The sequence below is a fragment of the Mesoplodon mirus genome (genome assembly GCF_964341445.2).
Source record: "Mesoplodon mirus genome assembly, chromosome: 19".
In the NCBI taxonomy this organism is placed as follows: Eukaryota; Metazoa; Chordata; class Mammalia; order Artiodactyla; family Ziphiidae; genus Mesoplodon; species Mesoplodon mirus.
Window position 1 is genome coordinate 31,428,127 of NC_138995.1, and position 18,195 is coordinate 31,446,321.

Consider the following 18,195-nt stretch of genomic DNA (forward strand, 5'->3'; position numbering starts at 1 on the left):
TACAAATTATACTCTTGTAAAATTTTAAAATAAGTAAGAACTCTAAAATAAACATACTTTTTAAATGACTCAAGAAACACAGCTTCTGAAAATAAGCTATTGTGATTTTTTTTTTTTTTTTTTTTTTTTTGCGGTACACGGGCCTCTCACTGCTGTGGCCTCTCCCGTTGCGGAGCACAGGCTCCGGACACGCAGGCTCAGCGGCCACGGCTCACAGGCCCAGCCGCTCTGCGTCATGTGGGATCTTCCCGGACCGGGTCACGAACCCGTGTCCCCTGCATCGGCAGGCGGACTCTCAACCACTGTGCCACCAGGGAAGCCCTACTGTGATTATTTTAATCAAAATTTAAAACTTCAATAAAAAATGAAACTAAACTGATCCTTTCTGGCTGTCACAAATGATAAAACCTGTTGCCTATCCTACACACTTATACTTTCCATATAAATGCAACGTGTTGTTTTATTATCATTAAAAACAGTAAGTGATGTTAGAATTGAGGAAGAGTTTGCTTTGGAATGTCACATGACAACTCAGAAAACATCAGCATAATATTAGTGAAAATCAGAATTTGAAATTTAATTATCTAGAATTTTTATTTTTTAAAAGGTAGCAAGTCCAGAGACTTTAAGCAACAAATTCTAATTGAAAGGATGTAAATAATAAGTTAGTATGGAATCAATATTACCCTTCAATTATATAGAGCTGACCCTTTAAAAGGTAACAAGGACTGCCAAGTTCTGTACCTAATAAGGATTAAAGTAGGGGAGCAACTGTACTCCTCCCATCCAGGTTTTTATATTCATTTCTAGATCTACTTTCCTCTCCTCTTCTGAGGACCTTACTGATAGGATACAGATACTCATATACCAGAATAAGAATCTCCCACTCACAAGCCAAACTATTTCTGATCAAATTCCCAACCACATCACAAATAAATCTGAAAAATCACAGAAGACATTACTTTTTAATTTCCTCTGCTTTAGATTTTTTTAACTTAAAAAATGTTTCATTTTTGTAACAAGCAGTAAAAAGTTAATACTCTTTCCTCTGCCTTCCTTCTCCACTCCTACCTGCTGAAGGACACTGCAACAGTCACTCTTACTTCTCTCTCCTGAGTCATCAATTTTTCTCATTCTACTAGATCATTTTCATAGGCATACAAACAAGCTGTTATTATAGCTTAGGAAACTAAAATATATACAGAAAAGGGAATCAAAATGGTATACTACAAAAAAATCAATTGAATACAAAAAAAGAGCAGGATGAATGGAAGAATGAAGAGCATGTAAGACATAAAAAAGCAAATAGCAAAATGACAGAAATAAGTGTTTCCTTATCAGTAATTACTTAGAATATAAATGAATTAAATTCTCTAGTTAAAAGGAAGATATTGGCAGAATGGATAAAAACAAAATCAAAAACCTGATCCATCTGTATGTGATCTACGAAAGACTCACTTTAAATACAAAACCACAAAGAGGTTAAAAATGAAAGGACAGAAAAAGATATCCCACGCAAATAATAATCAAGAGCGCTGCAACAGCTATATTTTCATCAAACATGGATTAAGTCAAAAAGGTTACAAAAAATGAAGAACATCCTTACATATCAATACTTGGTTCAATCCATCAAAAATATGTAATAATTATAAACAAATATGTGTCTAACAATAGAGCCACATAATCTATGCAGCAAATATACATAGAATTGAAAGAAGAAACAGTTCTACAGTAATAGTTGGAAACTTCAGTATCCTATGTTCAATAGTAGATAGAACAACCACACAAAAAGTGAATAAGAAAATAGAGGATTTGAATACTATAAACCAATTAGACCTAAAATATATATACAAAACATTCCACCCAACAATAGCACAATGTTTAGTCTTCTCAAATGCTCCTGAAACATTCTCCAGAATAGACCACATAGTAGGCCACAAAACTTTTAATACATTGAAAAAGACTGACAGTATACAAAGTATCTTTCTGATCCCAACAGAATAAATCTGGAAATCAATAACAGAAGCAAAACTGGAAAACTCACAAATATATGGAAATTAAACAAAACACTTTTTTTTTTTTATTTTTTTTTATTTTTTAGCGGTACGTGGGCCTCTCACTGTTGTGGCCTCTCCCGTTGCGGAGCACAGGCTCCGGACGCGCAGGCTCAGCGGCCATGGCTCACGGGCCCAGCCGCTCCGCGGCATGTGGGATCTTCCCGGACCGGGGCACGAACCCGTGTCCCCTGCATCGGCAGGCGGACTCTCAACCACTGCGCCACCAGGGAAGCCCTAAACAAAACACTTTTAAACAACCAATGCATCAAAGAAAAAATAACAAGGGAAACTAGAAAATACTTTCAGATGAATGAAAATGAAAACACAACAATACCAAACCTAATGAGATGCAGTAAAAGCAATGCTCCAATGGAAATTTATATCTGTAAACAACTATATTAAAATAGACCTCAGAGAAATAACCTAACTGTACACCTTAAGGAAATAAAAAAGAGCAAACAAATCCAAAGGTAGCAGAAGGAAAGGAATAATAAAGATTAGAGATAAGTGATATAGAGAAAAGCAATAGAAAATAAAAATCAGTGAAATCTATCCTTAGTTCTCTGAAAAGATCAACAAAATTGACAAACCTTTAGCCAGATTGGCTAAGAGAAAAGAGAGAAGATCCAAATTACTCAAAGCAGAAACACAAGAGAGGACATTAATACAGACTTTACAAAATAAGGATTATAAAAGGATAATGTGAACAACTGTACATCAACAAATTGGATAACCTAGATGAAATGGACAAACTACCACAAAAGCTACCAAAATTCACACAAAAAGAAATAGAAAATCTAAATAGATCTATAAGAAATAAGGAGATTGAATCTGTAACCCAAAACCTCCCAATAAAATGATACCCCAATAAAATAAAATTTAAAAAACAAAACAAGCAAACAAAAAACCTCCCAACAAATAAAAGTCTAGGACCAGATCTCTTTAATGGTGAATTCTATCAATTATTTATAGGATTGACACCAATCCTTCTCAAACTCTTCCACCAAAGTTAAAAGGTGGGAACACTTTCTAACTCATTCTGTGAGGTCAACATTACCCTGATACTGAAGCCAAAGGCATTACAAAAAAACAAAAACAAAAAACCCAACCAAAGACTAATAACCCTTATGAATACAGATGAAGAAATCATCAACAAAATACTAGAAAACCAAATCCAGCAGATTATACACATATATATACACACATATACAACATATACATCATGACCTAGTGGGACTTATCCTAGGTATATAAAGGTAATTAACATATAAATATCAATCAATATCATATATCTTATTAACAGAATGAAGGAAAAGACACAATATTAACTCAATTGATGAAGAAAAAGTGTTTGACAAAGCCTAACACCCTTTCTGATAAAAACACTCAGTAAAACAGGAATAGAAAGAAATGTCCCCAGTTTGATAAAAGCCATATATGAACAACTTACAGCTAACATCATACTCATTGGTAAAAGAATGAAAACTTTTGCCCCAATATCAAGAACAAGACAAGGATGCCCACTTTCACCACTTCTATTCAACATAGTACTGGAAAATTCAGCTGGACAAAATAGGCAAAAAAAGTAAAATAAAAGGAATCCAAAGTGGAAAAAAAGAAGTACAACTATCTCTATTCACAGGTAACATGATCTATAGAAAACTATAAACACACACACACACACACACACACACACACACACACAGAGTTAGAGCTAATAAACGAATTTATCAAAATTGCAGGATACAAATCTATGCAGAAAAATCAGTTGTATTTCTGTAAGATAGCAATCACCATTCCAGAAAGGCAATTAAGAAAAAAATTCCATTTACAATAGCATTTAAAAAAATACTTAGGAATAAATTTAACGAAGGCCATGTAAGATGTGGGCACTGAAGACTACAAAACATTGCTGAAAGGAATTAAAGTATATCTAAATAAATGGAAAGACATCCTGTGAATAATGAAATCTAAATAAATCAAAGACAAGGGGCTTCCCTGGTGGCGCAGTGGTTAAGAATCCACCTGCCAATGCAGGGGACACAGGTTTGAGCCCTGGTCTGGGAAGATCCCACATGCCACAGAGCAACTAAGCCCATGCGCCACAACTACCAAGCCTGCGCTCTAGAGCCCACGAGCCACAACTCCTGAAGCCCGCGTGACTAGAGCCCGTGCTCTGCAAGAAGGGAAGTCTTCGCAATGAGAAGCCCGGGCACTGCAAATGAAGAGCAGCCACTGCTCACGGCAACTAGAGAAAGCCCGCACGCAGTAACGAAGACTCAAAGCAGCCAAAAATAAATAAATTAAATAAATAAATTTATTAAAGAAAAATAAATCAAAGACATGAATTGGAAGACATAATATTGTTAAGATGACAATACTACCCAAAGTGACCTACAGATTCAATGCAATTCCTATCAAAATCCCAATGATGTTTTTTTGCAGAAATTCATATGGAATTTCAAGGGACCCAGAACAGCCAAAACAATCTTGAAAAAGAACAAAGTTGGAAGACTCACACTTCTCAGTTTCAAAACTTACTACAAAACTACAATTATCAAAACAGTGTGGTACTGGCATAAGGACAGACATACAGACCAACGGGATGGAACTGAAAGCCCAGGAATAAACCCTCACATCTATGGTCAATTCATTTTTGACAAGGGTACCAAGACCCTTCAATGGGGAAAAACAGTCTCTTCCACAACTGATGCTAGGAAAACTGAAGAGCCACCTGCAAAAGAATGAAGCTGAACCCTTACCTTATACCATATATAAAAATTAACAAAAGCAGATCAAAGATCTAAATTTAAAAGCTAAAATTCTAACACTCTTAGAAGAAAACATGGAGGCAAATCTTCATGACTTTCGTTTTGGCAATGATTTCTTAAATATAACACTAAATGCATGGGCGAAAATAGAAAAAAATAGATAAACTGGACTTCATAACAACTGAAAACTTGTGAATCAAAAGACAGTATCAAAAGAGTGAAGACAACTCACAAAATGGGAGAAAATATTTGCAAATCATATCTAATAATAGTTTAATACCCAGAATTTATAAAGAATTCCTACAATTAAATACTGTAAAGACAACCCAACTTAAAGGAATGGCCAATAAACACATGAAAAGTTACTCAACATTAGTCACTAAGGGAATGCAAATCAAAATCACAATGAGATACTTCATACCTACTAGAGATGCTGTAACATAAAGGAAAATAACAAGCATTGAGGAGAATGTGGAGAAACTGAAACCCTCCTACACGGCTGGTAGGAATGTAAAATGGGACAGCCAATGTGGAAAAGAGTGTGCTGGTTCCTCAAAAAATTAAACATAGAATTACCATATAACCCAGCAGTTCTATCCCTAGGTATACACTATACACCCAAAAGAATTAATAACAGGGACTCAAACAGATATTTATACAGCAATATTCATAGCAGCATTATTCACAATAGCCAAAAGTTGAAAAACTCTAAGCGCCATCAACTGATAAACAAAATTTGGTATAAACATAAAATAGAATATTATCCAACCACAAAAAGGGGATAAGATTCTGATACATGCTACAACAGGGATGAACCTTATAAACACTGTGCCAAGTATAAAAGGCAGACACAGAGGGGAAAATGTTGTATGATTCCTCTTATACAAAATATCTAGAATAGGTAAATTCATAGAAACAGAAATATTAGAGGTTACCAAGAGCTGGTAAGAGGGGGAAGTAGGGAGCTATTTAAGGAGAGTTTCTGTTTGGGGTGATGAAAAAAATTGGAAATAGTGGTGATGATTACACAACACTGTGAATAGAAATGCCACTGAATTGTATACATAATGTTTAAAATGGCAAATTTCATATATATATATATATATATATATATATATACACACACACACACACACACACACACACACACACAAACACACACAAAGCCAGGCATGCTCCTACCTCGGGGCCTTTGCACTTGCTGAATACACTCTTCCCTCATTTCCTATAAATTCTTTTCTCAAAAGTAACTTTCTCAGTGAGGTCATTCCTGACCAACCTATTTAAAATGTCATCGTTCTCCTCCAATACTTCACATCTCTATCCCCCCAACTTTTTGCCTTAGTATTAGCTAACATTCTATATACTTTACATATTTATTTTGTTTAAAGTTTATGTTACCCAGAAAATGTAAGTTCTAAGAGGTCACAAATTTATCCTTATCATATAGTAAGCAGTAAAAAAATACTTATTCATGTCATATACACACAAAACTTTCTATTTGGGTAGGTAGCAAAGAAGGAATTCTATGTAAGGCAGAAACTGTTTTTGTCCTTTTAAAAAATCTTATGTGAAACTTTCTTTAAAAATGGCATTAGGGGTTATCTGGACATTAAGCTTATGACCCATTTAAAAATATTTTTAATTTTTTTCTTCCAGTTTTACTGAGATATACTTGACATACAGCACTGTGTAAGTTGAAAGTGTACAGTATAATGATCTAACTTACATACATCATGAAACTGTTATCACAATAAGTTTAGAGATCATTCATCATTTCATATAGATACAAAATTGAATACAAAAAAAAATTTTGTGATGCGAACTCTTAGGATTTACTCTCAACAACTTCCATATATAATAACATACAGAAGTGTTAGTTCTATCATGTTGTACACTACATCCCTAATACTTGTTTATCTTATACTTTACCTTGTACCTTTTGATGGCCTTCATCCAATTCCCCTCCACTACTCCTGCCTCTGGTAATGACAAATCTGACCTCTGTTTCTATGAGTATGTTTGTATGTTTGTTTTTGAAGTGTAATTCACCTACATTATGTTAGTTCCTGTTACACAAGAGTCTTTTTCTATACATTTCAAAATGATCACCATGATAAGTCTAGTTATGATGTCACCATACAAAGATATTACTTCGTTATTAACTATATTCCCCACACTGTACCTTTCATACCAGTGATTCATTTATTTTTGCAACTGGAAGTTTGTACCTCTCAATCTCCCTCACTTCTTTCTTTCCTCTCCCACCCTCTTTCCTCTGGCAACCACCTGTTTGTTCTCCGTATCTATAACTCTTGTTTCTGTTTTGTTATGACTTTGCTTTGTTTTTCAGATTCCACATGCAAGTAAAATTATACAGCATTTGTCTTTCTTATTTCACTTAGCATAATACCCTCTAGGGCCATGCATGTTATTGCAAATGGCAAGACTGCATTCTTTTTTCTATATATACCACATCTTTTTTATCTGTTCATCTATTTTTTTTTTTTTTTTTTGCGGTACGCGGGCCTCTCACTGTTGTGGCCTCTCCCACTGCGGAGCACAGGCTCCGGACGCGCAGGCTCAGCGGCCATGGCTCACGGGCCCAGCTGCTCCGCAGCATGTGGGATCTTCCCGGACCGGGGCACGAACCCATGTCCCCTGCATCAGCAGGCGGACTCTCAACCACTGCGCCACCAGGGAAGCCCCTCTGTTCATCTATTGATGGGCACTTGGGTTGCTTCCATATCTTGGCTATTATAAATAGTGCTGCAATTAACACAGAGGTGCATATATCTTTTCATTAGTGTTTTTGTCCCCAAAACACAAAATACTTTAAAGTTTTAATCGTGGTAAAATATACATAGAATTTACCATCTTAACCATTTTTAAGTGTACAATTCAGTAGTTTTAAGCATATTGACTGTTGTGTAACCAATCTTTAGAAATTTTTCATCTTGCAAATTTGAAATCCTGTACCCGTTTGTTTAAACAACTCTCCATTCTCCTTCCTCCAATCCCAACCCCTGGCAATCACCATTCTGCCGTTTCCAAAGAATGTGACTACATTAGATACCTCATCTAAGGGGAACTATACAATATGTGTGTGTGTGTGTGTGTGTGTGTGTGTGGAAGTGGCTTATTTCACTTAGCATAACATATTCAAGGTTCATCCATGTTGTAGCGTATGTCAGAACTTCCTTCCTTTTTAAGGCTGAATAACACTCCATTGTATGTATATTATGGCCCATTAAATTTTTTTCCAGTATTTTTCAAGTTCTTTTTGAACAAGAAGCATGATATGCTATAGAATCTACCCTTCAGTAATATACTTAGCTATTTTATGGGAAGTAGAGTAAAAGATGTCTGGATACCAAATCCCAAACTGTGACCCAATTATCAGACCTAACCTGCTGAGAAAACTTCTAACCAAAATACTGTACTGTGAAACTTAATTCTTTAATATGAACATCAACTGTGTCTCTCCTTAATTTACCTGATAGTTACTTATAAGCCTAAACAGACATTTTCAAAGTAGACTGAAAGGATCCAAAAGAGAAATTTCCTTATCCAATATTATAGACTAAAACCTATTAGTATTATTTGTTTTCCCCCTACCAGGAGACCAAAATTCTAATCTCTGTAACTAACTGAAAGTGTGACAATATACTTAACCGTCTGGCCCCCCAGTTACTTTGTCAATGACAGGTTTGGACTGAATGCTCATGAAGGTGTCTTATAACTCAACACTGTATACTTGGTTTATTTTCTACTCACATATTCACAAAACACCTACCCCAACCAAACTAGAGATATCAGGAAAAAAAGCTTAAAATCCTCATTAAGGAGTAAATGCAAGATAAAAAGTAGTGGGCTCTACATTCTAAAATAAAAGCTTATACTTAACTTTAAAAATACCTTTTAACTTAAAAAAAAACATTATTTTTTCCTCTTGAAGACATCAACCATAATGTTCTATACCTAAAATTCTAAAAAAAATAGTAATAATTATGTTACGATTGTTCTATCCTCCTACTATTTGTAGGAGTATCACTGTCCTCATTTAAAAAAAATATTCAGGCTAGTATGACCTTAACATAACAACATGATCACCAGCAAAAACTAGAACTTAAAAGAAAAATAAACTAATTTGTAATAGTTATCCAGAAGAACATCCTTCAAAATTATTCCCAGTAGACAATTTAAGATAACTTAGGTTGTTTTATTAATGTACAATACACAAAATCATCACAGAAGTCCACATAATAAGCTTTACAAGTCATGTATTCCAATCTCTATTAACATTTGCATATAGAACTCTATTAAATCCCATCCTTATGTCTGTTCTATGTTTTCTTGGTATGTTTCAGATTAATCTAACTGCATAAGGTATCCATCCAGCTGACTAATTATAAAATAAATTAGATCACTAGTCAATAAGAAAAATATCTGGCAAATACCAATCAGCCATGGCATACTTGAAGGAGCTCAGGCGTGAGTTCAAATTCTGCCATCTCTAAGCTGTATACCCTTCAGCAGTTCTTTTAAATTCTTTTTCCTCACCTGACCATCTACACTGCAGAGCTGTTACAGAGTTCAGAAGAATAAAGTCTAAAATATAGTAAGTGCTCAATAAATATGTATTTCCCTCTCACTGACCTGTAGAACTAAGAACATATATCAAGATTCTACGTTGGCTTGCAGAAAAATTACTAAGAGCTTGTTATATCTGATTGTACTTAGTTTCCAACTCATTTAAAAAATATTTATACTAACCAACAGTATCATCATACGCCAAAACTCATCTTTGCCCTCCCAATATATATGCTTGCTCATTTTATTCCCTTACTAAAGGTATCAATGCCTCTCCACCCATTTTTGCTTCGATTCCCCCACAGGTAATCCATGCCTTAACCATACTGAAATGTTGCTTGATTTCATCAAACTTTCTCACATCTCCATTAATACATACAGGAAGTTCTCTTCACCTATAATATCACTTCCCACCACCCCTGTTACTCTATTTAATGCTTCTGATATTAAACTCAAGTTCTACCATCTCTAGGAAGCCAGTACACACACACACACACACAACCCGGCCCTCTGGAAATGTTAAGCATTCATTAATTTATTTTTTTATTTTTCGGCCATGCCACGCGGCATGTGGAACCTTAGTTCCCCAACCAGGGGTCGAACCCGTGCCCTCTGCATTGGAAGTGCAGAGTCTTAACCATTGGACCACCAGGGAAGTCCCAAGCATTCATTTTTTTTGTATTCCACACTTTACACACTATATTATCATTCTTGGTCTACTTGTCTGTCTTCCCTACTAAACAAGAGGAGTGCAGAGAATGGTTCTTATTCATCTTTACACCTGACATCTACTAGTATAATTTCTGGCACATAGTAAATACCCAAATGTTTTCAAGAATTCAAAGTCATAACGTGAAACAAAACAAAACCTCTCAATCCTTAATAGTTACGCCAAAAATTGAGATTCAAAAGCATTCTTTTAAGCAACAATGTACCATTTTTATGATTTGAAGTATGCCTCCACTGAATTGCACTTAAAAATGGTTAAAACAGTATATTTTAGGCTATATATATCTACCCTACACACACACACACACACACACACACACACACACACACACACACACACGAGAATGTCTCAGGGATCCACTGAAGCTTAATTCCTAGTTATCCCTCAAAGAATTTTGCTTTCATTGATAAGTTATTCTACAAGGGACCCTATAGCATAGCTGTTAAAAGTAAGGGCTCTGGGGCTTCCCTGGTGGCGCAGTGGTTGAGAGTCCGCATGCCGATGCAGGGGACACGAGTTCGTGCCCCGGTCCGGGAAGATCCCACATGCCGCGGAGTAACTGGGCCCGTGAGCCATGGCCGCTGGGCCTGCGCGTCCGGAGCCTGTGCTCCGCAACGGGAGAGGCCACAACAGTGAGAGGCCCGCGTACCGCAAAAAAAAAAAGTAAGGGCTCTGAAAAGAGACTGGTAAGCTTTATCACTTGTTAGCTATGTAATCTTAGGCAAGTCAATCATTTTGAAGCTCAGTTTCTTCATCTGCAAAATGGAGACTGTAATAGTACTGATCTCATAGAACTGTAGTAAATAACCCATATAAAGTACTGCATAAATACTGTTTTCAAACAGTGCTCCCTAGATTGTTGGGTAATCCTTAGCCAAAGAAAGAAAGGGCTTTAGACCACCCCTTCCCCCATTTCTTCCCCTATAAAAGATTTCACCCCACATATTCTTTTATTTTACAGATTGAGCTGTCAAGTAGGATTTTTTAAAAACAAAGCATTCCTTGGTTTAAAAGAACTGAAACCACTAATCTAATAGCACTCAACTGATGCTCATATTAACATCTCAGTCTGTAGATCGCCACTTACTAAATTCAATTATTGAAACTTACTTTGTTGGCATTCATAGTTAATTTAGCTTTGCTTTGCATCTCACAGAAAGGGAAATCTTTAAAAATACAATCTCATCTCTACTCTTGGTAAAAGCTAACTGGGAATAACTAATTTGGGGCTGATATTGAAGACAGATTATAAGTTTCCTAGTTGCTACTGAGTCAGGTCAAGTTGTTTAACTGAAGTGGTCCTGAACATCAATCATACTCATAACCAAATTAAGAGAGAGTGTGTGTATACTATTAACATTAAAAACAGGAAACTGATTTAAATGAAGAATTTTCCATAGTTTGAAATACACTAAAAACTGAGACCCAGGTTGATTATCACTAACTTGCAAGGTTGTTGCAGAGTTTAAAAATACAAAGTTCCTAAAATACAGTAAGTGCTTAATAAATGCAGCTTTCCCTCTCATACCTGTCATCTCTTTTCTGACTTCCCAACAACCTATAGTCATTCAAACCTTCCCATGGCTGTTAGGCTTTTCTAGACCTCCTCAGACTCTTTCACTAATTATCTCCAATGCTGTCCTCTCATCACCTTCAAAACCCTTGTGTTCTTTTTCACTCACTCAACCCACCATAGTTTATTAACATCACCACTGTAATTTTACCTCCTTGCCTCAGTCCAATTCAATGTTTCTGAATATTTGTAATATTTATAATATTTACTATTTGCCTGGCACCAAACCTTTACCTTCAATGTGGTCCTTGCTTTTGTTTAATGTTTAAATTCATTTTCCTATGCTTCTAGGCTATCTCTTTGCAGTTATTTGTTTTCTCTCCTCAATTCTTCAATCCTAACTTCCCCATTCTCACCCCAAAACAATTTTGCCTCTTACACTTCTGAGGTTTTCCAGTTGAAAGTCACCAATCATCTTTACAGAAGCCATGTATCTGTCCTTGCATCTATCCCTTTTTCCTTCTATAAATACTATTTTCAGAAGAGGAAGCATGACTCTTCCCCAAAGATAAATCTTTCATCTCTTAATACCTACCATTCCATGTAGGCTTTCAAAGGGACTTACACCCACACATTCCACCTCTCTTGAGGATCTTTAATCACCCCCTGCAATTGCCTGCTTTCTTTCTAACTTTAGGCATCAGCAGATCTCTCCTACCTCAACAAAAATGTAAATGTACAAATGAAATCATCTTGTTTCTATCCTTCTGTTCAAAGACAAATACTGAAAATAAATTATCCACTGACTCCATTTTCCAAATACCCATTTGCTTGTTAACCTCCTGTACTTTAGTTTCTGCCCCCATAAAATTACTGCAACTCTTTCAAAGATAACTAAGAAAATATAGAGAAATATATTGAATTCAAGTCAGCTAATTCCATGGGAAAAAATTTTTTTAATTTACTCAAACTGTAGTAAAGCACAAAATTTTAAGATAAAACAAATTTTATGCAAAATATATGAAACCTAATCATTGTCCTCACCATTTTTTCCTTCTTATAAAAGAACTAACAAGATATATTAGCAGTTACCTTTCAGAAGAATAACCACTGATGTCCAATATTCTTTTTTTTTTTTTTTTGGCCACATGGCTTGTGGGATCTTAGTTCCACAACCAAGGACTGAACCCAGGCCTTTGGCAGTGAAAACATGGAATCCTAACCACTGAACTGCCAGGAATTCCTCTAGGATAAAATTTAATATGCTTTACAGGGCTGCTGCTCACTCAGGTAAACTAAACTGAAATAACCAATGGCCAAAAAAGATAATCTTTCTTTCCCCTCAAATTTCAAACCACGTCCATTTGTAGCAATAACAGTGTCTAAAATTACTGGTTAAAAAAGTTCTAAAGCATAACCAAAAAAAAACACAAAAAAACCCCCTAGATATTCATTTAGCTAACTACATTTAATTATGCCAAATTACAACAGAAACATCAATATCTACAGCTATTTGACAAATAATAGCTACTAATGACATAAGCTATAATTTTTACTCATAAGCACCAGAAACCTCATTTAAAATGATACATTTAATATCAGACTGCCTACAAGCTAATAACTTTCAGATTGCTAATTTCCTGAGAATATCAAAACTACAAGACTTTTCTATTCCGCACCATCACCCAAGTAATACATAAACTCATCTAATACTATGTTCTAGTTCATTTTTTCTCAAACCTTCATATTTAATATAATCTATATTAAGATATTCACAAATAAACTTTCAAAAACTGAAGTACATTGTTAAAAAGTAAGATCATTTCAGTTACCAATTTTTCTAACATAAATAGGAAGCCTAGTCCTTCCTCTCAAAAACGCATTCTCTGGGGACTTCCCTGGTGGCGCAGTGGTTAAGAATCCGCCTGCCAATGCAGGGGATATGGGCTCGAGCCCTGGTCCGGGAAGATCCCACATGCCACGGAGCAACCAAATCCCGTGCGCCACAACTACCAAGCCTGCACTCTAGAGCCCGTGAGCCACACTACTGAGCCTGTGCTCTAGAATGCGCAAGCCACAACTACTGAGGCCCGTGTGCGTAGAGCCTGTGCTCCACAAGAGACACCACCGCAATGAGAAGCCAGGGCACCGCAACAAAGAGTAGCCCCCGCTCCCTACAACTAGAGCAAGCCTGCACACAGCAACTAAGACCCAAGGCAGCGAAAAATAAATAAATAAATAAATAAATTTTTAAAAGAAAAAAATGCTAAAAACACATACTATGAATATGTCTTAGTGTGCTGTCACACACACAGCTAAAGCTATCCTCACTGAGGCAGCCAGCACTCAGATAAAACCAGTCCTCACCTTCTGAAGCACTTGTCTATGGATAGTGTTCAAACCTTGATTTCTCACCAATCCTTTTTCTCCCCCTATCTTCTTCTTCTCAGTACATCTCACCATCATCTATCTAATTCCTCAAGCCAGGAACGTGGAGATCTTTTTTTTAAAATTAATTTACTTATATTTTATTTTGGCTGCGTTGGGTCTTCGTTGCTGCGCGCGGGCTTTCTCTAGTTGCAGCAAGCAGGGGCTACTCTTTGTCCTGGTGCACAGGCTTCTCATTGCGGTGGCTTCTCTTGTCGCAGAGCACGGGCTCTAGGCACACAGGCTCAGTAGTTGTGGCTCGCGCACTGTAGAGCACAGGCTCGGTAGTTGTGGTGCACAGGTTTAGTTGCTCCACGGCATGTGAGATCTTCCCGGACCAGGGCTCGAACTCGTGTTCCCTGCATTGGCAGGCGGACAGATTCTTAACCACTGTGCCACCAGGGAAGTCCATGGGGGTCATTTTTGACACCTTTCATTTACATCCAATTCATCACGCAGTTGTCAACTCCACCACCATTCCCATGTCCTGTCTCTATCAAATCAAATTTTATATATACATATACACATATATCCTTTTCCATTCCTGCTTCTCTACAGCTGCTACCCTAGTTCCAGTTATCATCATGTCCTACCTCAACAACTGTAGTAGCACAATGTCTCTTCTACCCTTGCCTTTCTCCAGTCCATTCTCAGCCAAAGTGATGTTTTAAAAATTTAAATTCAAGCATATTACTCCTCTGCTTCAAAATCTTCAATGACTGCAATGTCCTTAGTAAAACCCAGAAGTCTTTAACATGTCCTTCAAGGCCCTGCATGGCCCTGCATGATCTGCTCTCTGCCGCTCATTTCATCTTACACGGTTTCCCTCCATTATTATCCTCTTGCCACCCTGAACTTCTTTCATTTCTTCCAACATATTAACCTCTCTCCTGCCTTCATACGTATTTTTTTCCATTCTAGGAAACTCTTTTCCTGCCTGGTTTCTTATTCTTTACGTCTTGACTTAAATATCACCACCTGAGAGGCCTTCTCTGACCGTACAAACTAAAACCCTCCCCATTTTTCTCTCATAGCACTCTTTTCCCTTACTGAATTCACCCCAAATTGTAATTTTACATTTACTTGCTTGTTCATTATGTGTTTCCACTATTAGGCTGTAGATTCTACAAAGGCAAGGATTACATAACATATAATAAATTAATAAGTAAAAGCATCACTTAATAAATCTGCTTAGTGGATGAATGAATGGATGTGCATGACCTAGAATCCAGGAAACAAATTACAGCTTGAAGTGGCTTCCCCTCCTCTGGGTCTCCCATCGTCACTTGATCAACTTTCCAACTGTTACCAAAAGAGAGGAGCAAAAAGTGTTCCCGCAAACTCAAAGGCAATACAATAGAAGGAATGTACTCGATGGAAATTGTACTCGATGTCAAATAGGTGAGACAAATAATGGTATGATTTCATGGGAAGGAGAAATCCTTAAGGGCTACAATGATGAGAGATGATTTTATTCACAAGGTGGAATTTGACCTGAGTATTCAGACTGGTAAAATGTGGAGAGGTAGAATGTATGGGGAGTGAAGCCCAAATAAGGAGTTAAGAGACACAAAGTGTTAGAAGACAATTATAGAACTGGAATGTGGCAACTTATACTTACAAAGTAGATAAGTGTAAAAAAACTAAATCTCTCATCATGTAAGAAATCTGTATTTTGTTAAAACATGTTAATCACGTTAAGACCACAACATCTACAAAACATTTGAAAGGTTACAATAAAATCATTCTACCTCAGTCTCCATAAATCCCTTCTAATTCTAATCTTTGGCTTTTAAAGTTTTTCAAACATTTATGACAACACACTCTCATAATTAGTTTTCATAACTCATTTTCACTCTGACCAACTACCTCAAGTTTCCATATTCCTATCACTGTGTTCTTTATTCACTATACTGACACCTGATGAAATTTCCCCAGTAGATCTACTATTTCAATCCTATTTATTTTTCCTTTACAGCCTTTGATCTCTCTAGGACTTCATTTTTTTCTTCTCTGTCGAAGTAGTTGACTTTTTCGTGTACTACATTTATTTCAATGATCTAACTCTTCAGAAAATCTAAAATATTCATATGTACCAACACTTTTACTATTGGTAGAAGCTTCAATAGATTTTACTTCTAAATCTGTAATGTCACTTCAGTTCCTGCCTCCTAAATGTACACAAGCCTCTCCTTCAGTTCTATCTTGTTTCCATAGGTAAATTATCAAGGTCTAGTTCAATGCCTTATGGAAGGCATTCAGTTGTATTAGATAAGGGGTTTGGAGTTAAAAGTTTCTAGAGATACTTCCAAATTGAAAATGCTATGATTTCATTAATCTTATCTTGTCATGGGCTTTTTCCATTGACAACACTGCTTATCTTTATTCATGCTTGCCTACTTGAAGTTATTCTAAAAATGTTTTCCGGTTAAGGCCAACTTACCTGAAATACCAATATACCACTATTTCTTTCAAAACCTCTGCTTTTTCTAACACTTAAATCCAAGCATAATTTTTGCATTTCAAGGAGGATCTCAGGATACTTAGAATCACAGAATTGTCAAACTGGAGAAAACCAAGGTTCACAGAATTTAAGAAACTTGACTACATCTATATAGCTAGTAAAGTGACAAAGTCCTGATTCTCTCTAATCAGCACTCCTTCCAAGTCAAGAAGGCTTTACTGGTTACTCCAGCACAATGTTTTCTTCCTTCTGCTATCTCCTATGTCCTTAGGACATCATCTTCTCCTAGTTAATCAATCACAACGTTTTTGTTTTTTAACCCTCAATTACCCACTCTCCTAAAACCGTTCAAGGATGACAGAGATACCAGAAGCAAAACTGGGAAGCAACTACTTTGTTGTTTCTCAGATCATTTTATGTCTATATTATATGATCTGCATTTTATAGGAAATTCCCCAAGGAGTGAGACCTGCCAATACTTTGTAGTACACTACAACGATTTAATGTGAAGTGCTAAGGCAATGGAAGCATAAACAGAAAAGTCTTGGAAGATACATGGTTTTACTTGCTTGGAGCAATAGATATATTTCATTTAGTAAATATTTATCAAATATCAATCATATGGAAGGCTCTGTGCTACCTATGAGCAAAAAGTCACATTTAAATTCAAGTACTGTAAATCAAACAGAAAAGAAACACTATGTTCATCCTTTTGCATTGCAAAAACAAACACAGCACAACCCTCCCTCTGTAAAGTGGAATCCCCCCTTAAGTTCAGTTTCTGTATATTCAAGTGTTCGTAGACCTAATGGTTCTAAGTACCTGTACAATTCTACAGAGTTTAGATAGAGTAACATTACAAAACAAGCCCTCTTTCCTTTTCAAGATCATAGCTACTTAAGTAAAAGTGGTGAGACTGAAATCAGAGAAAAGGAAAAGCTGAAAAGTGGAATGCAAAACTGAGAAATTAAACTGCGATAATGACTGCATTAAGGAAAATAAACTTTATTTAACGGGGGCGGGGACTCTGAGGTACTTATGAGTATTTCACATAAACGGATAAAAGTCACAAAAGCGTCAAATCCCAGTCTTTCAAGAAAGTAACAGTGTAAATATCACCATTAAAAAAACAAATTCTTGTCTGCTTTGTTCTGAAAAGTTTTATTTTCCTTAAAAACAAAACAAAACAAAACAAGAAAAAAACAAAAGCAAAACAAAACCAAAAAAGGAACAAACAGAAACCACTCTGAGCTGGCGACTGCGACAGGCCAGTCAGACACCCAGGCTTTCTGGGTCGTGCTTGGCTTTGGGATGCATGTCCGCGAAGAGAGCCCTGGAACCACCCATCACGTCCCACACCCAGATCCCAAGAAAGCAGGAGTCGCGGCGGAGGCCCGACACACACAGGGGCTGGTGGGGTCCGGGGTCCCGGCCCTGCTGCAGACGTGGAGAGGCCCTCGGGACGGAGGATCACAGAGAGGCAGCGCGGTCGTAACCCGGACGCCTAGGCCTGGAAAAGCGCCGAGGGCGTCCAGGGCTCGAGGGCACCCAGCACTCGCGCGGGACGCCTTGTCATGAGTCACGGAGGCGAGAAAGGCGGGCGGGGGAAGAGGCTGCAGGATGGAGGGAAGCCCGACCCT

At 36.9% G+C, this 18,195-nt stretch overlaps 1 protein-coding gene across 13 annotated transcripts in view; it reads right to left on the bottom strand.

The window, feature by feature from the left end:
• The window catches only part of CHD9 (chromodomain helicase DNA binding protein 9), a 247,063-nt gene that overhangs the window by 176,914 nt on the left and 51,954 nt on the right, over positions 1–18,195 (bottom strand). The window lies entirely within an intron of this gene.